Source organism: Pseudophryne corroboree, chromosome 3 (genome assembly GCF_028390025.1).
Source record: "Pseudophryne corroboree isolate aPseCor3 chromosome 3, aPseCor3.hap2, whole genome shotgun sequence".
NCBI lineage: Eukaryota > Metazoa > Chordata > Amphibia > Anura > Myobatrachidae > Pseudophryne > Pseudophryne corroboree.
Genome location: NC_086446.1, coordinates 115,399,939 through 115,414,203, shown reverse-complemented (window position 1 = coordinate 115,414,203; position 14,265 = coordinate 115,399,939). Strand labels below are relative to the sequence as shown.

Here is a 14,265-nt window from a genome sequence, read left to right as displayed (position 1 = left end):
AGAAACCACAAAGCTCTTCTACAGCCACACCACACTGGATATGCCCAATCTCATCTGATCTTAGAAGCTAAGCAGTGTTGGGCCTGGTTAGTACTTGGATGGGAGACCACCTGGGAATACATAGGTGCTGTAGATAATTTTATACTGCCAACACCGTTCTGTTGATGCATTCCATTTTCAAACGTATTCATTTATGAACCAGTAGTTAGAAGTAGAAAAGTTCTAACAGAAACCAGAAAGTTCATCTACAGCAGCACCACACTGGATACGCCCAATCTCATCTGATCTTGGTAGCTAAGCAGTGTTGGTCCTGGTTAGTACTTGGATGGGAGACCACCTGGGAATACAAGGTGCTGTAGATATTTTATACTGCCAACACCGTTCTGTTGATGCATTCCATTTTCAAACGTATTCATTTATGAACCAGTAGTTAGAAGTATAAAAGTTCTAACAGAAACCACAAAGCTCATCTGCAGCCACACCATACTGGATACGCCCAATCTCATCTGATCTTGGAAGCTAAGCAGTGTTGGGCCTGGTTAGTACTTGGATGGGAGACCACCTGGGAATACAAAGTGCTGTAGATATTTTTATACTGCCAACACCGTTCTGTTGATGCATTCCATTTTCAAACGTATTCATTTATGAACCAGTAGTTAGAAGTAGAAAAGTTCTAACAGAAACCACAAAGCTCATCTACAGCCACACCACTCTGGATACGCCCAATCTCATCTGATCTTGGAAGCTAAGCAGTGTTGGGCCTGGTTAGTACTTGGATGGGAGACCACCTGGGAATACAAGGTGCTGTAGATATTTTTATACTACCAACACCGTTCTGTTGATGCATTCCATTTTAAAACGTATTCATTTATGAACCAGTAGTTAGAAGTAGAAAAGTTCTAACAGAAACCATAAAGCTTATCTACAGCCACACCACACTGGATACGCCCAATCTCATCTGATCTTGGAAGCTAAGCAGTGTTGGGCCTGGTTAGTACTTGGATGGGAGACCACCTAGGAATACAAGTTGCTGTAGATATTTTTATACTACCAACACCGTTCTGTTGATGCATTCCATTTTCAAACGTATTCATTTATGAACCAGTAGTTAGAAGTAGAAAAGTTCTAACAGAAACCACAAAGCTCATCTACAGCCACACCACACTGGATACGCCCAATCTCATCTGATCTTGGAAGCTAAGCAGTGTTGGGCCTGGTTAGTACTTGGGTGGGAGACCACCTGGGAATACAATGTGATGTAGATATGTTTATACTGCCAACACCGTTCTGTTGATGCATTCCATTTTCAAACGTATTCATTTATGAACCAGTAGTTAGAAGTAGAAAAGCTCTAACAGAAACCACAAAGCTCATCTACAGCCACACCACACTGGATACGCCCAATCTCATCTGATCTTGGAAGCTAAGCAGTGTTGGGCCTGGTTAGTACTTGAATGAGAGACCACCTGGGAATACAAGGTGCTGTAGATAATTTTATACTGCCAACACCGTTCTGTTGATGCATTCCATTTTCAAACGTATTCATTTATGAACCAGTAGTTAGAAGTAGAAAAGTACTAACAGAAACCACAAAGCTCTTCTACAGCCACACCACACTGGATATGCCCAATCTCATCTGATCTTAGAAGCTAAGCAGTGTTGGGCCTGGTTAGTACTTGGATGGGAGACCACCTGGGAATACATAGGTGCTGTAGATAATTTTATACTGCCAACACCGTTCTGTTGATGCATTCCATTTTCAAACGTATTCATTTATGAACCAGTAGTTAGAAGTAGAAAAGTTCTAACAGAAACCACAAAGCTCATCTATAGCCACACCACACTGGATATGCCCAATCTCATCTGATCTAGTAAGCTAAGCAGTGTTGGGCCTGGTTAGTACTTGGATGGGAGACCACCTGGGAATACAAGGTGCTGTAGAAATTTTTATACTACCAACACCGTTCTGTTGATGCATTCCATTTTCAAACTTATTCATTTATGAACCAGTAGTTAGAAGTAGAAAAGTACTAACAGAAACCATAAAGCTCTTCTACAGCCACACCACACTGGATACGCCGAATCTCATCTGATCTTGGAAGCTAAGCAGTGTTGGGCCTGGTTAGTACTTGGATGGGAGACCACCTGGGAATACTAGGTGCTGTAGATAATTTTATACTGCCAACACCGTTCTGTTGATGCATTCCATTTTAAAACTTATTCATTTATGAACCAGTAGTTAGAAGTAGAAAAGTTCTAACAGAAACCAGAAAGTTCATCTACAGCAACACCACACTGGATACGCCCAATCTCATCTGATCTTGGAAGCTAAGCAGTGTTGGGCCTGGTTAGTACTTGGATGGGATACCACCTGGGAATACAAGGTGCTGTAGATATTTTTATACTATCAACACCGTTCTGTTGATGCATTCCATTTTCAAACGTATTCATTTATGAACCAGTAGTTAGAAGTAGAAAAGTACTAACAGAAACCATAAAGCTCTTCTACAGCCACACCACACTGGATATGCCCAATCTCATCTGATCTTGAAAGCTAAGCAGTGTTGGTCCTGGTCAGTACTTGGATGGGAGACCACCTGGGAATACATAGGTGCTGTAGATATTTTTATACTGCCAACACCATTCTGTTGATGCATTCCATTTTCAAACGTATTCATTTATGAACCAGTAGTTAGAAGTAGAAAAGTTCTAACAGAAACCACAAAGCTTATCTACAGCCACACCATACTGGATACGCCCAATCTCATCTGATCTAGGAAGCTAAGCAGTGTTGGGCCTGATTAGTACTTGGATGGGAGACCACCTGGGAAAACAAGGTGCTGTAGATATTTTTATACTACGTACACCGTTCTGTTGATGCATTCCATTTTCAAACGTATTCATTTATGAACCAGTAGTTAGAAGTAGAAAAGTTCTAACAGAAACCATAAAGCTCATCTACAGCCACACCACACTGGATACGCCCAATCTCATCTGATCTTGGAAGCTAAGCAGTGTTGGGTCTGGTTAGTACTTGGATGGGAGACCACCTGGGAATACAAGGTGCTGTAGATATTTTTATACTGCCAACACCGTTCTGTTGATGCATTCAATTTTCAAATGTATTCATTTATGAACCAGTAGTTAGAAGTAGAACAGTTCTAACAGAAACCACAAAGTTCATCTACAGCCACACCACATTGGATACGCCCAATCTCATCTGATCTTGGAAACTAAGCAGTGTTGGGCCTGGTTAGTACTTGGATGGGAGACGACCTGGGAATACAAGGTGCTGTAGATATTTTTATACTGCCAACACCGTTCTGTTGATGCATTCCATTTTAAAACGTATTCAATTTTGAACCAGTAGTTAGAAGTAGAAAAGTTCCTTCAGAAACCACAAAGTTCATCTACAGCCGCACCACACTGGATACGCCCAATCTCATCTGATCTTGGAAGCTAAGCAGTGTTGGGCCTGGTAAGTACTTGGATGGGAGACCACCTGGGAATACAAGGTGCTGTAGATATTTTTATACTGCCAACACCGTTCTGTTGATGCATTCCATTTTCAAACGTATTCATTTATGAACCAGTAGTTAGAAGTAGAAAAGCTCTAACAGAAACCACAAAGCTCATCTACAGCCACACCACACTGGATACGCCCAATCTCATCTGATCTTGGAAGCTAAGCAGTGTTGGGCCTGGTTAGTACTTGGATGGGAGACCACCTGGGAATACAAGGTGCTGTAGATATTTTTATACTACCAACACCGTTCTGTTGATGCATTCCATTTTCAAACGTATTCATTTATGAACCAGTAGTTAGAAGTAGAAAAGTACTAACAGAAATCATAAAGCTCTTCTACAGCCACACCACACTGGATATGCCCAATCTCATCTGATCTTGGAAGCTAAGCAGTGTTGGGCCTGGTTAGTACTTGAATGGGAGACCACCTGGGAATACAAGGTGCTGTAGATAATTTTATACTGCCAACACCGTTCTGTTGATGCATTCCATTTTAAAACGTATTCATTTATGAACCAGTAGTTAGAAGTAGAAAAGTTCTAACAGAAACCAGAAAGTTCATCTACAGCAACACCACACTGGATACGCCCAATCTGATCTGATCTTGGAAGCTAAGCAGTGTTGGGCCTGGTTAGTACTTGGATGGGAGACCACCTGGGAATACAAGGTGCTGTAGATATTTTTATACTACCAACACCGTTCTGTTGATGCATTCCATTTTCAAACGTATTCATTTATGAACCAGTAGTTAGAAGTAGAAAAGTACTAACAGAAACCATAAAGCTCTTCTACAGCCACACCACACTGGATATGCCCAATCTCATCTGATCTTAGAAGCTAAGCAGTGTTGGGCCTGGTTAGTACTTGGTTGGGAGACCACCTGGGAATACATAGGTGCTGTAGATAATTTTATACTGCCAACACCGTTCTGTTGATGCATTCCATTTTCAAACGTATTCATTTATGAACCAGTAGTTAGAAGTAGAAAAGTTCTAACAGAAACCACAAAGCTCATCTATAGCCACACCACACTGGATACGCCCAATCTCATCTGATCTAGTAAGCTAAGCAGTGTTGGGCCTGGTTAGTACTTGGATGGGAGACCACCTGGGAATACAAGGTGCTGTAGAAATTTTTATACTACCAACACCGTTCTGTTGATGCATTCCATTTTCAAACGTATTCATTTATGAACCAGTAGTTAGAAGTAGAAAAGTACTAACAGAAACCATAAAGCTCTTCTACAGCCACACCACACTGGATACGCCCAATCTCATCTGATCTTGGAAGCTAAGCAGTGTTGGGCCTGGTTAGTACTTGGATGGGAGACCACCTGGGAATACAAGGTGCTGTAGATAATTTTATACTACCAACACCGTTCTGTTGATGCATTCCATTTTCAAACGTATTCATTTATGAACCAGTAGTTAGAAGTAGAAAAGTACTAACAGAAACCATAAAGCTCTTCTACAGCCACACCACACTGGATATGCCCAATCTCATCTGATCTTGGAAGCTAAGCAGTGTTGGGCCTGGTTAGTACTTGGATGGGAGACCACCTGGGAATACAAGGTGCTGTAGATAATTTTATACTGCCAACACCGTTCTGTTGATGCATTCCATTTTAAAACGTATTCATTTATGAACCAGTAGTTAGAAGTAGAAAAGTTCTAACAGAAACCAGAAAGTTCATCTACAGCAGCACCACACTGGATATGCCCAATCTCATCTGATCTTGAAAGCTAAGCAGTGTTGGGCCTGGTTAGTACTTGGATGGGAGTCCACCTGTGAATACAAGGTGCTGTAGATAATTTTATACTGCCAACACCGTTCTGTTGATGCATTCCATTTTAAAACGTATTCATTTATGAACCAGTAGTTAGAAGTAGAAAAGTTCTAACAGAAACCACAAAGTTCATCTACAGCCACACCACATTGGATACGCCCAATCTCATCTGATCTTGGAAACTAAGCAGTGTTGGGCCTGGTTAGTACTTGGATGGGAGACCACCTGGGAAAACAAGGTGCTGTAGATATTTTTATACTGCCAACACCGTTCTGTTGATGCATTCCATTTTCAAACGTATTCATTTATGAACCAGTAGTTAGTAGTAGAAAAGTTCTAACAGAAACCACAAAGCTCATCTACAGCCACACCACACTGGGTAAGCCCAATCTCATCTGATCTTGGAAGCTAAGCAGTGTTGGGCCTTGTTAGTACTTGGATGGGAGACCACCTGGGAATACAAGGTGCTGTAGATATTTTTATACTGCCAACACCGTTCTGTTGATGCATTCCATTTTCAAACGTATTCATTTATGAACCAGTAGTTAGAAGTAGAAAAGTTCTAACAGAAACCACAAAGCTCATCTACAGCCACACCACACTGGATACGCCCAATCTCATCTGATCTTGGAAGCTAAGCAGTGTTGGGCCTGGTTAGTACTTGGATGGGAGACCACCTGGGAATACAAGGTGATGTAGATATTTTTATACTGCCAACACCGTTCTGTTGATGCATTCCATTTTCAAACGTATTCATTTATGAACCAGTAGTTAGAAGTAGAAAAGCTCTAACAGAAACCACAAAGCTCATCTACAGCCACACCACACTGGATACGCCCAATCTCATCTGATCTTGGAAGCTAAGCAGTGTTGGGCCTGGTTAGTACTTGGATGGTAGACCACCTGGGAATACAAGGTGCCGTAGATATTTTTATACTACCAACACCGTTCAGTTGATGCATTCCATTTTCAAACGTATTCATTTATGAACCAGTAGTTAGAAGTAAAAAAGTACTAACAGAAACCATAAAGCTCTTCTACAGCCACACCACACTGGATATGCCCAATCTCATCTGATCTTGGAAGCTAAGCAGTGTTGGGCCTGGTTAGTACTTGAATGGGAGACCACCTGGGAATACAAGGTGCTGTAGATAATTTTATACTGCCAACACCGTTCTGTTGATGCATTCCATTTTCAAACGTATTCATTTATGAACCAGTAGTTAGAAGTAGAAAAGTACTAACAGAAACCATAAAGCTCTTCTACAGCCACACCACACTGGATATGCCCAATCTCATCTGATCTTAGAAGCTAAGCAGTGTTGGGCCTGGTTAGTACTTGGATGGGAGACCACCTGGGAATACATAGGTGCTGTAGATAATTTTATACTGCCAACACCGTTCTGTTGATGCATTCCATTTTCAAACGTATTCATTTATGAACCAGTAGTTAGAAGTAGAAAAGTTCTAACAGAAACCACAAAGCTCATCTATAGCCACACCACACTGGATATGCCCAATCTCATCTGATCTAGTAAGCTAAGCAGTGTTGGGCCTGGTTAGTACTTGGATGGGAGACCACCTGGGAATAAAAGGTGCTGTAGAAATTTTTATACTACCAACACCGTTCTGTTGATGCATTCCATTTTCAAACTTATTCATTTATGAACCAGTAGTTAGAAGTAGAAAAGTACTAACAGAAACCATAAAGCTCTTCTACAGCCACACCACACTGGATACGCCGAATCTCATCTGATCTAGGAAGCTAAGCAGTGTTGGGCCTGATTAGTACTTGGATGGGAGACCACCTGGGAAAACAAGGTGCTGTAGATATTTTTATACTACGTACACCGTTCTGTTGATGCATTCCATTTTCAAACGTATTCATTTATGAACCAGTAGTTAGAAGTAGAAAAGTTCTAACAGAAACCATAAAGCTCATCTACAGCCACACCACACTGGATACGCCCAATCTCATCTGATCTTGGAAGCTAAGCAGTGTTGGGTCTGGTTAGTAATTGGATGGGAGACCACCTGGGAATACAAGGTGCTGTAGATATTTTTATACTGCCAACACTGTTCTGTTGATGCATTCCATTTTCAAATGTATTCATTTATGAACCAGTAGTTAGAAGTAGAAAAGTTCTAACAGAAACTGCAAAGCTCATCTACAGCCACACCACACTGGATACGCCCAATCTCATCTGATCTTGGAAGCTAAGCAGTGTTGGGCCTGGTTAGTACTTGGATGGGAGACCACCTGGGAATACAAGGTGCTGTAGATATTTTTATACTGCCAACACCGTTCTGTTGATGCATTCCATTTTCAAACGTATTCATTTATGAACCAGTAGTTAGAAGTAGAAAAGTTATAACAGAAACCACAAAGCTCATCTACAGCCACACCACACTGGATATGCCCAATCTCATCTGATCTTAGAAGCTAAGCAGTGTTGGTCCTGGTTAGTACTTGGATGGGAGACCACCTGGGAATACAAGGTGCTGTAGATAATTTTATACTGCCAACACCGTTCTGTTGATGCATTCCATTTTAAAATGTATTCATTTATGAACCAGTAGCTAGAAGTAGAAAAGTTCTAACAGAAACCAGAAAGTTCATCTACAGCAACACCACACTGGATACGCCCAATCTCATCTGATCTTGGAAGCTAAGCAGTGTTGGGCCTGGTTAGTACTTGGATGGGATACCACCTGGGAATACAAGGTGCTGTAGATATTTTTATACTATCAACACCGTTCTGTTGATGCATTCCATTTTCAAACGTATTCATTTATGAACCAGTAGTTAGAAGTAGAAAAGTACTAACAGAAACCATAAAGCTCTTCTACAGCCACACCACACTGGATATGCCCAATCTCATCTGATCTTGAAAGCCAATCAGTGTTGGTCCTGGTCAGTACTTGGATGGGAGACCACCTGGGAATACATAGGTGCTGTAGATATTTTTATACTGCCAACACCGTTCTGTTGATGCATTCCATTTTCAAACGTATTCATTTATGAACCAGTAGTTAGAAGTAGAAAAGTTCTAACAGAAACCACAAAGCTTATCTACAGATACCACACTGGATACGCCCAATCTCATCTGATCTAGGAAGCTAAGCAGTGTTGGGCCTGATTAGTACTTGGATGGGAGACCACCTGGGAAAACAAGGTGCTGTAGATATTTTTATACTACGTACACCGTTCTGTTGATGCATTCCATTTTCAAACGTATTCATTTATGAACCAGTAGTTAGAAGTAGAAAAGTACTAACAGAAACCATAAAGCTCTTCTACAGCCACACCACACTGGATATGCCCAATCTCATCTGATCTTAGAAGCTAAGCAGTGTTGGGCCTGGTTAGTACTTGGATGGGAGACCACCTGGGAATACATAGGTGCTGTAGATAATTTTATACTGCCAACACCGTTCTGTTGATGCATTCCATTTTCAAACGTATTCATTTATGAACCAGTAGTTAGAAGTAGAAAAGTTCTAACAGAAACCACAAAGCTCATCTATAGCCACACCACACTGGATATGCCCAATCTCATCTGATCTAGTAAGCTAAGCAGTGTTGGGCCTGGTTAGTACTTGGATGGGAGACCACCTGGGAATAAAAGGTGCTGTAGAAATTTTTATACTACCAACACCGTTCTGTTGATGCATTCCATTTTCAAACTTATTCATTTATGAACCAGTAGTTAGAAGTAGAAAAGTACTAACAGAAACCATAAAGCTCTTCTACAGCCACACCACACTGGATACGCCGAATCTCATCTGATCTTGGAAGCTAAGCAGTGTTGGGCCTGGTTAGTACTTGGATGGGAGACTACCTGGGAATACTAGGTGCTGTAGATAATTTTATACTGCCAACACCGTTCTGTTGATGCATTCCATTTTAAAACTTATTCATTTATGAACCAGTAGTTAGAAGTAGAAAAGTTCTAACAGAAACCAGAAAGTTCATCTACAGCAACACCAAACTGGATACGCCCAATCTCATCTGATCTTGGAAGCTAAGCAGTGTTGGGCCTGGTTAGTACTTGGATGGGAGACCACCTGGGAATACAAGGTGCTGTAGATATTTTTATACTGCCAACACCGTTCTGTTGATGCATTCCATTTTAAAATGTATTCATTTATGAACCAGTAGTTAGAAGTAGAAAAGTTCTAACAGAAACCACAAAGCTTATCTACAGCCACACCATACTGGATACGCCCAATCTCATCTGATCTAGGAAGCTAAGCAGTGTTGGGCCTGATTAGTACTTGGATGGGAGACCACCTGGGAAAACAAGGAGCTGTAGATATTTTTATACTACGTACACCGTTCTGTTGATGCATTCCATTTTCAAACGTATTCATTTATGAACCAGTAGTTAGAAGTAGAAAAGTTCTAACAGAAACCATAAAGCTCATCTACAGCCACACCACACTGGATACGCCCAATCTCATCTGATCATGGAAGCTAAGCAGTGTTGGGTCTGGTTAGTACTTGGATGGGAGACCACCTGGGAATACAAGGTGCTGTAGATATTTTTATACTGCCAACACCGTTCTATTGATGCATTCAATTTTCAAATGTATTCATTTATGAACCAGTAGTTAGAAGTAGAAAAGTTCTAACAGAAACCACAAAGTTCATCTACAGCCACACCACATTGGATACGCCCAATCTCATCTGATCTTGGAAACTAAGCAGTGTTGGGCCTGGTTAGTACTTGGATGGGAGACCACCTGGGTATACAAGGTGCTGTAGATATTTTTATACTGCCAACACCGTTCTGTTGATGCATTCCATTTTCAAACGTATTCATTTATGAACCAGTAGTTAGAAGTAGAAAAGTACTAACAGAAACCATAAAGCTCTTCTACAGCCACACCACACTGGATATGCCCAATCTCATCTGATCTTGAAAGCTAAGCAGTGTTGGTCCTGGTCAGTACTTGGATGGGAGACCACCTGGGAATACATAGGTGCTGTAGATATTTTTATACTGCCAACACCATTCTGTTGATGCATTCCATTTTCAAACGTATTCATTTATGAACCAGTAGTTAGAAGTAGAAAAGTTCTAACAGAAACCACAAAGCTTATCTACAGCCACACCATACTGGATACGCCCAATCTCATCTGATCTAGGAAGCTAAGCAGTATTGGGCCTGATTAGTACTTGGATGGGAGACCACCTGGGAAAACAAGGTGCTGTAGATATTTTTATACTACGTACACCGTTCTGTTGATGCATTCCATTTTCAAACGTATTCATTTATGAACCAGTAGTTAGAAGTAGAAAAGTTCTAACAGAAACCATAAAGCTCATCTACAGCCACACCACACTGGATACGCCCAATCTCATCTGATCTTGGAAGCTAAGCAGTGTTGGGTCTGGTTAGTAATTGGATGGGAGACCACCTGGGAATACAAGGTGCTGTAGATATTTTTATACTGCCAACACTGTTCTGTTGATGCATTCCATTTTCAAATGTATTCATTTATGAACCAGTAGTTAGAAGTAGAAAAGTTCTAACAGAAACTGCAAAGCTCATCTACAGCCACACCACACTGGATACGCCCAATCTCATCTGATCTTGGAAGCTAAGCAGTGTTGGGCCTGGTTAGTACTTGGATGGGAGACCACCTGGGAATACAAGGTGCTGTAGATATTTTTATACTGCCAACACCGTTCTGTTGATGCATTCCATTTTCAAACGTATTCATTTATGAACCAGTAGTTAGAAGTAGAAAAGTTATAACAGAAACCACAAAGCTCATCTACAGCCACACCACACTGGATATGCCCAATCTCATCTGATCTTAGAAGCTAAGCAGTGTTGGTCCTGGTTAGTACTTGGATGGGAGACCACCTGGGAATACAAGGTGCTGTAGATAATTTTATACTGCCAACACCGTTCTGTTGATGCATTCCATTTTAAAATGTATTCATTTATGAACCAGTAGCTAGAAGTAGAAAAGTTCTAACAGAAACCAGAAAGTTCATCTACAGCAACACCACACTGGATACTCCCAATCTCATCTGATCTTGGAAGCTAAGCAGTGTTGGGCCTGGTTAGTACTTGGATGGGATACCACCTGGGAATACAAGGTGCTGTAGATATTTTTATACTATCAACACCGTTCTGTTGATGCATTCCATTTTCAAACGTATTCATTTATGAACCAGTAGTTAGAAGTAGAAAAGTACTAACAGAAACCATAAAGCTCTTCTACAGCCACACCACACTGGATATGCCCAATCTCATCTGATCTTGAAAGCCAATCAGTGTTGGTCCTGGTCAGTACTTGGATGGGAGACCACCTGGGAATACATAGGTGCTGTAGATATTTTTATACTGCCAACACCGTTCTGTTGATGCATTCCATTTTCAAACGTATTCATTTATGAACCAGTAGTTAGAAGTAGAAAAGTTCTAACAGAAACCACAAAGCTTATCTACAGCCACACCACACTGGATACGCCCAATCTCATCTGATCTAGGAAGCTAAGCAGTGTTGGGCCTGATTAGTACTTGGATGGGAGACCACCTGGGAAAACAAGGTGCTGTAGATATTTTTATACTACGTACACCGTTCTGTTGATGCATTCCATTTTCAAACGTATTCATTTATGAACCAGTAGTTAGAAGTAGAAAAGTTCTAACAGAAACCATAAAGCTCATCTACAGCCACACCACACTGGATACGCCCAATCTCATCTGATCTTGGAAGCTAAGCAGTGTTGGGTCTGGTTAGTACTTGGATGGGAGACCACCTGGGAATACAAGGTGCTGTAGATATTTTTATACTGCCAACACCGTTCTGTTGATGTATTCAATTTTCAAATGTATTCATTTATGAACCAGTAGTTAGAAGTAGAAAAGTTCAAACAGAAACCACAAAGCTCATCTACAGCCACACCACACTGGATACGCCCAATCTCATCTGATCTTGGAAGCTAAGCAGTGTTGGCCCTGGTTAGTACTTGGATGGGAGACCACCTGGGAATACAAGGTGCTGTAGATATTTTTATACTACCAACACCGTTCTGTTGATGCATTCCATTTTCAAACGTATTCATTTATGAACCAGTAGTTAGAAGTAGAAAAGTACTAACAGAAACCATAAAGCTCTTCTTCAGCTACACCACACTAGATATGCCCAATCTCATCTGATCTTGAAAGCTAAGCAGTGTTGGTCCTGGTCAGTACTTGGATGGGAGACCACCTGGGAATACATAGGTGCTGTATATATTTTTATACTGCCAACACCGTTCTGTTGATGCATTCCATTTTCAAACGTATTCATGTATGAACCAGTAGTTAGAAGTAGAAAAGTTCTAACAGAAACCACAAAGCTTATCTACAGCCACACCACACTGGATACGCCCAATCTCATCTGATCTAGGAAGCTAAGCAGTGTTGGGCCTGATTAGTACTTGGATGGGAGACCACCTGGGAAAACAAGGTGCTGTAGATATTTTTATACTACGTACACCGTTCTGTTGATGCATTCCATTTTCAAACGTATTCATGTATGAACCAGTAGTTAGAAGTAGAAAAGTTCTAACAGAAACCACAAAGCTTATCTACAGCCACACCACACTGGATACGCCCAATCTCATCTGATCTTGGAAGCTAAGCAGTGTTGGGCCTGGTTAGTACTTGGATGGGAGACCACCTGGGAATACAAGGTGCTGTAGATATTTTTATACTACCAACACCGTTCTGTTGATGCATTCCATTTTCAAACTTATTCATTTATGAACCTGTAGTTAGAAGTAGAAAAGTACTAACAGAAACCATAAAGCTCTTCTATAGCCACACCACACTGGATATGCCCAATCTCATCTGATCTTGGAAGCTAAGCAGTGTTGGGCCTGGTTAGTACTTGGATGGGAGACCACCTGGGAATACAAGGTGCTGTAGATATTTTTGTACTACCAACACCGTTCTGTTGATGCATTCCATTTTTAAACGTATTCATTTATGAACCAGTAGTTAGAAGTAGAAAAGTACTAACAGAAACCGTAAAGCTCTTCTACAGCCACACCACACTGGATATGCCCAATCTCATCTGATCTTGGAAGCTAAGCAGTGTTGGGTCTGGTTAGTACTTGGATGGGAGACCACCTGGGAATACGTAGGTGCTGTAGATATTTTTATACTGCCAACACCGTTCTGTTGATGCATTCCATTTTCAAACCTATTCATTTATGAACCAGTAGTTAGAAGTAGAAAAGTTCTAACAGAAACCACAAAGCTCATCTACAGCCACACAACACTGGATACGCCCAATCTCATCTGATCTAGAAAGCTAAGCAGTGTTGGGCCTGGTTAGTACTTGGATGGGAGACCACCTGGGAATACAAGGTGCTGTAGAAATTTTTATACTACCAACACCGTTCTGTTGATGCATTCCATTTTCAAACTTATTCATTTATGAACCAGTAGTTAGAAGTAGAATAGTACTAACAGAAACCATAAAGCTCTTCTACAGCCACACCACACTGGATACGCCCAATCTCATCTGATCTTGGAAGCTAAGCAGTGTTGGGCCTGGTTAGTACTTGGATGGGAGACCACCTGGGAATACTAGGTGCTGTAGATAATTTTATACTGCCAACACCGTTCTGTTGATGCATTCCATTTTAAAACTTATTCATTTAAGAACCAGTAGTTAGAGGTAGAAAAGTTCTAACAGAAACCAGAAAGTTCATCTACAGCAACACCACCCTGGATACGCCCAATCTCATCTGATCTTGGAAGCTAAGCAGTGTTGGGCCTGGTTAGTACTTGCATGGGAGACCACCTGGGAATACAAGGTGCTGTAGATATTTTTATACTGCCAACAACGTTCTGTTGATGCATTCCATTTTCAAACCTATTCATTTATGAACCAGTAGTTAGAAGTAGAAAAGTTCTAACAGAAACCACAAAGCTCATC

At 41.0% G+C, this 14,265-nt stretch overlaps 38 non-coding genes and 26 pseudogenes across 38 annotated transcripts in view; all 64 read left to right on the top strand.

The window, feature by feature from the left end:
• The first annotated feature begins 16 nt into the window (after positions 1–16).
• LOC134891025 (5S ribosomal RNA) lies at positions 17–136 on the top strand (annotated as a pseudogene).
• A 107-nt stretch (positions 137–243) lies between these two features.
• On the top strand, positions 244–362 carry LOC134889424 (5S ribosomal RNA; annotated as a pseudogene).
• A 106-nt stretch (positions 363–468) lies between these two features.
• Positions 469–587, top strand: LOC134885895 (5S ribosomal RNA). The gene has a single exon (XR_010169998.1). It is a non-coding gene; the product is annotated as a 5S ribosomal RNA (ribosomal RNA).
• A 107-nt stretch (positions 588–694) lies between these two features.
• Positions 695–813, top strand: LOC135058842 (5S ribosomal RNA). Its single transcript, XR_010245266.1, has one exon. It is a non-coding gene; the product is annotated as a 5S ribosomal RNA (ribosomal RNA).
• A 107-nt stretch (positions 814–920) lies between these two features.
• Positions 921–1,039, top strand: LOC135068016 (5S ribosomal RNA). Its single transcript, XR_010254226.1, has one exon. It is a non-coding gene; the product is annotated as a 5S ribosomal RNA (ribosomal RNA).
• A 107-nt stretch (positions 1,040–1,146) lies between these two features.
• Positions 1,147–1,265, top strand: LOC134888155 (5S ribosomal RNA; annotated as a pseudogene).
• Positions 1,266–1,372: 107 nt separating this feature from the next.
• On the top strand, positions 1,373–1,491 carry LOC135069872 (5S ribosomal RNA). Its single transcript, XR_010256052.1, has one exon. It is a non-coding gene; the product is annotated as a 5S ribosomal RNA (ribosomal RNA).
• Positions 1,492–1,598: 107 nt separating this feature from the next.
• On the top strand, positions 1,599–1,718 carry LOC134891024 (5S ribosomal RNA; annotated as a pseudogene).
• A 107-nt stretch (positions 1,719–1,825) lies between these two features.
• On the top strand, positions 1,826–1,944 carry LOC134893885 (5S ribosomal RNA; annotated as a pseudogene).
• A 107-nt stretch (positions 1,945–2,051) lies between these two features.
• LOC135064603 (5S ribosomal RNA) lies at positions 2,052–2,170 on the top strand. Its single transcript, XR_010250909.1, has one exon. It is a non-coding gene; the product is annotated as a 5S ribosomal RNA (ribosomal RNA).
• A 107-nt stretch (positions 2,171–2,277) lies between these two features.
• LOC135064715 (5S ribosomal RNA) lies at positions 2,278–2,396 on the top strand. The gene has a single exon (XR_010251017.1). It is a non-coding gene; the product is annotated as a 5S ribosomal RNA (ribosomal RNA).
• Positions 2,397–2,503: 107 nt separating this feature from the next.
• On the top strand, positions 2,504–2,623 carry LOC134894146 (5S ribosomal RNA; annotated as a pseudogene).
• A 107-nt stretch (positions 2,624–2,730) lies between these two features.
• On the top strand, positions 2,731–2,849 carry LOC134884895 (5S ribosomal RNA). Its single transcript, XR_010169026.1, has one exon. It is a non-coding gene; the product is annotated as a 5S ribosomal RNA (ribosomal RNA).
• A 107-nt stretch (positions 2,850–2,956) lies between these two features.
• On the top strand, positions 2,957–3,075 carry LOC135062175 (5S ribosomal RNA). Its single transcript, XR_010248530.1, has one exon. It is a non-coding gene; the product is annotated as a 5S ribosomal RNA (ribosomal RNA).
• Positions 3,076–3,182: 107 nt separating this feature from the next.
• On the top strand, positions 3,183–3,301 carry LOC134890664 (5S ribosomal RNA; annotated as a pseudogene).
• A 107-nt stretch (positions 3,302–3,408) lies between these two features.
• On the top strand, positions 3,409–3,527 carry LOC135064107 (5S ribosomal RNA). The gene has a single exon (XR_010250421.1). It is a non-coding gene; the product is annotated as a 5S ribosomal RNA (ribosomal RNA).
• A 107-nt stretch (positions 3,528–3,634) lies between these two features.
• LOC134894854 (5S ribosomal RNA) lies at positions 3,635–3,753 on the top strand. Its single transcript, XR_010171838.1, has one exon. It is a non-coding gene; the product is annotated as a 5S ribosomal RNA (ribosomal RNA).
• A 107-nt stretch (positions 3,754–3,860) lies between these two features.
• Positions 3,861–3,979, top strand: LOC135068514 (5S ribosomal RNA). Its single transcript, XR_010254712.1, has one exon. It is a non-coding gene; the product is annotated as a 5S ribosomal RNA (ribosomal RNA).
• Positions 3,980–4,086: 107 nt separating this feature from the next.
• On the top strand, positions 4,087–4,205 carry LOC135070366 (5S ribosomal RNA). Its single transcript, XR_010256534.1, has one exon. It is a non-coding gene; the product is annotated as a 5S ribosomal RNA (ribosomal RNA).
• A 107-nt stretch (positions 4,206–4,312) lies between these two features.
• Positions 4,313–4,432, top strand: LOC134892572 (5S ribosomal RNA; annotated as a pseudogene).
• Positions 4,433–4,539: 107 nt separating this feature from the next.
• Positions 4,540–4,658, top strand: LOC134892449 (5S ribosomal RNA; annotated as a pseudogene).
• Positions 4,659–4,765: 107 nt separating this feature from the next.
• Positions 4,766–4,884, top strand: LOC135059549 (5S ribosomal RNA). Its single transcript, XR_010245951.1, has one exon. It is a non-coding gene; the product is annotated as a 5S ribosomal RNA (ribosomal RNA).
• A 107-nt stretch (positions 4,885–4,991) lies between these two features.
• Positions 4,992–5,110, top strand: LOC135064477 (5S ribosomal RNA). The gene has a single exon (XR_010250787.1). It is a non-coding gene; the product is annotated as a 5S ribosomal RNA (ribosomal RNA).
• A 107-nt stretch (positions 5,111–5,217) lies between these two features.
• Positions 5,218–5,336, top strand: LOC134893309 (5S ribosomal RNA; annotated as a pseudogene).
• A 107-nt stretch (positions 5,337–5,443) lies between these two features.
• On the top strand, positions 5,444–5,562 carry LOC135069139 (5S ribosomal RNA). Its single transcript, XR_010255328.1, has one exon. It is a non-coding gene; the product is annotated as a 5S ribosomal RNA (ribosomal RNA).
• A 107-nt stretch (positions 5,563–5,669) lies between these two features.
• LOC135062040 (5S ribosomal RNA) lies at positions 5,670–5,788 on the top strand. Its single transcript, XR_010248401.1, has one exon. It is a non-coding gene; the product is annotated as a 5S ribosomal RNA (ribosomal RNA).
• Positions 5,789–5,895: 107 nt separating this feature from the next.
• On the top strand, positions 5,896–6,014 carry LOC135064963 (5S ribosomal RNA). Its single transcript, XR_010251258.1, has one exon. It is a non-coding gene; the product is annotated as a 5S ribosomal RNA (ribosomal RNA).
• A 107-nt stretch (positions 6,015–6,121) lies between these two features.
• On the top strand, positions 6,122–6,240 carry LOC135069089 (5S ribosomal RNA). Its single transcript, XR_010255279.1, has one exon. It is a non-coding gene; the product is annotated as a 5S ribosomal RNA (ribosomal RNA).
• A 107-nt stretch (positions 6,241–6,347) lies between these two features.
• LOC135068513 (5S ribosomal RNA) lies at positions 6,348–6,466 on the top strand. The gene has a single exon (XR_010254711.1). It is a non-coding gene; the product is annotated as a 5S ribosomal RNA (ribosomal RNA).
• A 107-nt stretch (positions 6,467–6,573) lies between these two features.
• Positions 6,574–6,693, top strand: LOC134891023 (5S ribosomal RNA; annotated as a pseudogene).
• Positions 6,694–6,800: 107 nt separating this feature from the next.
• Positions 6,801–6,919, top strand: LOC134895259 (5S ribosomal RNA; annotated as a pseudogene).
• A 107-nt stretch (positions 6,920–7,026) lies between these two features.
• On the top strand, positions 7,027–7,145 carry LOC134891524 (5S ribosomal RNA; annotated as a pseudogene).
• A 107-nt stretch (positions 7,146–7,252) lies between these two features.
• LOC134885456 (5S ribosomal RNA) lies at positions 7,253–7,371 on the top strand. Its single transcript, XR_010169569.1, has one exon. It is a non-coding gene; the product is annotated as a 5S ribosomal RNA (ribosomal RNA).
• A 107-nt stretch (positions 7,372–7,478) lies between these two features.
• LOC134894843 (5S ribosomal RNA) lies at positions 7,479–7,597 on the top strand. The gene has a single exon (XR_010171837.1). It is a non-coding gene; the product is annotated as a 5S ribosomal RNA (ribosomal RNA).
• Positions 7,598–7,704: 107 nt separating this feature from the next.
• LOC134888636 (5S ribosomal RNA) lies at positions 7,705–7,823 on the top strand (annotated as a pseudogene).
• Positions 7,824–7,930: 107 nt separating this feature from the next.
• LOC135064714 (5S ribosomal RNA) lies at positions 7,931–8,049 on the top strand. Its single transcript, XR_010251016.1, has one exon. It is a non-coding gene; the product is annotated as a 5S ribosomal RNA (ribosomal RNA).
• Positions 8,050–8,156: 107 nt separating this feature from the next.
• LOC134896306 (5S ribosomal RNA) lies at positions 8,157–8,276 on the top strand (annotated as a pseudogene).
• Positions 8,277–8,383: 107 nt separating this feature from the next.
• LOC134893466 (5S ribosomal RNA) lies at positions 8,384–8,500 on the top strand (annotated as a pseudogene).
• Positions 8,501–8,607: 107 nt separating this feature from the next.
• On the top strand, positions 8,608–8,727 carry LOC134891022 (5S ribosomal RNA; annotated as a pseudogene).
• A 107-nt stretch (positions 8,728–8,834) lies between these two features.
• LOC134895258 (5S ribosomal RNA) lies at positions 8,835–8,953 on the top strand (annotated as a pseudogene).
• Positions 8,954–9,060: 107 nt separating this feature from the next.
• LOC135070895 (5S ribosomal RNA) lies at positions 9,061–9,179 on the top strand. The gene has a single exon (XR_010257045.1). It is a non-coding gene; the product is annotated as a 5S ribosomal RNA (ribosomal RNA).
• Positions 9,180–9,286: 107 nt separating this feature from the next.
• Positions 9,287–9,405, top strand: LOC135069264 (5S ribosomal RNA). Its single transcript, XR_010255450.1, has one exon. It is a non-coding gene; the product is annotated as a 5S ribosomal RNA (ribosomal RNA).
• Positions 9,406–9,512: 107 nt separating this feature from the next.
• On the top strand, positions 9,513–9,631 carry LOC134889137 (5S ribosomal RNA; annotated as a pseudogene).
• Positions 9,632–9,738: 107 nt separating this feature from the next.
• LOC134886651 (5S ribosomal RNA) lies at positions 9,739–9,857 on the top strand. The gene has a single exon (XR_010170731.1). It is a non-coding gene; the product is annotated as a 5S ribosomal RNA (ribosomal RNA).
• Positions 9,858–9,964: 107 nt separating this feature from the next.
• LOC134888707 (5S ribosomal RNA) lies at positions 9,965–10,083 on the top strand (annotated as a pseudogene).
• Positions 10,084–10,190: 107 nt separating this feature from the next.
• LOC134894143 (5S ribosomal RNA) lies at positions 10,191–10,310 on the top strand (annotated as a pseudogene).
• Positions 10,311–10,417: 107 nt separating this feature from the next.
• On the top strand, positions 10,418–10,536 carry LOC135068602 (5S ribosomal RNA). The gene has a single exon (XR_010254796.1). It is a non-coding gene; the product is annotated as a 5S ribosomal RNA (ribosomal RNA).
• A 107-nt stretch (positions 10,537–10,643) lies between these two features.
• LOC134885453 (5S ribosomal RNA) lies at positions 10,644–10,762 on the top strand. The gene has a single exon (XR_010169567.1). It is a non-coding gene; the product is annotated as a 5S ribosomal RNA (ribosomal RNA).
• A 107-nt stretch (positions 10,763–10,869) lies between these two features.
• Positions 10,870–10,988, top strand: LOC134894832 (5S ribosomal RNA). Its single transcript, XR_010171836.1, has one exon. It is a non-coding gene; the product is annotated as a 5S ribosomal RNA (ribosomal RNA).
• Positions 10,989–11,095: 107 nt separating this feature from the next.
• On the top strand, positions 11,096–11,214 carry LOC134888635 (5S ribosomal RNA; annotated as a pseudogene).
• Positions 11,215–11,321: 107 nt separating this feature from the next.
• Positions 11,322–11,440, top strand: LOC135065256 (5S ribosomal RNA). The gene has a single exon (XR_010251539.1). It is a non-coding gene; the product is annotated as a 5S ribosomal RNA (ribosomal RNA).
• A 107-nt stretch (positions 11,441–11,547) lies between these two features.
• LOC134896305 (5S ribosomal RNA) lies at positions 11,548–11,667 on the top strand (annotated as a pseudogene).
• A 107-nt stretch (positions 11,668–11,774) lies between these two features.
• Positions 11,775–11,893, top strand: LOC135067666 (5S ribosomal RNA). Its single transcript, XR_010253877.1, has one exon. It is a non-coding gene; the product is annotated as a 5S ribosomal RNA (ribosomal RNA).
• A 107-nt stretch (positions 11,894–12,000) lies between these two features.
• Positions 12,001–12,119, top strand: LOC135062174 (5S ribosomal RNA). The gene has a single exon (XR_010248529.1). It is a non-coding gene; the product is annotated as a 5S ribosomal RNA (ribosomal RNA).
• A 107-nt stretch (positions 12,120–12,226) lies between these two features.
• Positions 12,227–12,345, top strand: LOC135063572 (5S ribosomal RNA). Its single transcript, XR_010249900.1, has one exon. It is a non-coding gene; the product is annotated as a 5S ribosomal RNA (ribosomal RNA).
• A 107-nt stretch (positions 12,346–12,452) lies between these two features.
• LOC134897923 (5S ribosomal RNA) lies at positions 12,453–12,572 on the top strand (annotated as a pseudogene).
• Positions 12,573–12,679: 107 nt separating this feature from the next.
• Positions 12,680–12,798, top strand: LOC135067665 (5S ribosomal RNA). The gene has a single exon (XR_010253876.1). It is a non-coding gene; the product is annotated as a 5S ribosomal RNA (ribosomal RNA).
• A 107-nt stretch (positions 12,799–12,905) lies between these two features.
• LOC134894821 (5S ribosomal RNA) lies at positions 12,906–13,024 on the top strand. The gene has a single exon (XR_010171835.1). It is a non-coding gene; the product is annotated as a 5S ribosomal RNA (ribosomal RNA).
• A 107-nt stretch (positions 13,025–13,131) lies between these two features.
• Positions 13,132–13,250, top strand: LOC135068152 (5S ribosomal RNA). The gene has a single exon (XR_010254358.1). It is a non-coding gene; the product is annotated as a 5S ribosomal RNA (ribosomal RNA).
• Positions 13,251–13,357: 107 nt separating this feature from the next.
• LOC134889811 (5S ribosomal RNA) lies at positions 13,358–13,477 on the top strand (annotated as a pseudogene).
• Positions 13,478–13,584: 107 nt separating this feature from the next.
• On the top strand, positions 13,585–13,703 carry LOC134894078 (5S ribosomal RNA; annotated as a pseudogene).
• Positions 13,704–13,810: 107 nt separating this feature from the next.
• Positions 13,811–13,929, top strand: LOC134902039 (5S ribosomal RNA). Its single transcript, XR_010175517.1, has one exon. It is a non-coding gene; the product is annotated as a 5S ribosomal RNA (ribosomal RNA).
• A 107-nt stretch (positions 13,930–14,036) lies between these two features.
• On the top strand, positions 14,037–14,155 carry LOC134885897 (5S ribosomal RNA). The gene has a single exon (XR_010170000.1). It is a non-coding gene; the product is annotated as a 5S ribosomal RNA (ribosomal RNA).
• A 107-nt stretch (positions 14,156–14,262) lies between these two features.
• The window catches only part of LOC134894809 (5S ribosomal RNA), a 119-nt gene continuing 116 nt past the window's right edge, over positions 14,263–14,265 (top strand). Inside the window, exon 1 of the ribosomal RNA XR_010171834.1 lies at positions 14,263–14,265. This exon is cut by the window's right edge and continues 116 nt beyond it. This is a non-coding gene — a ribosomal RNA (5S ribosomal RNA).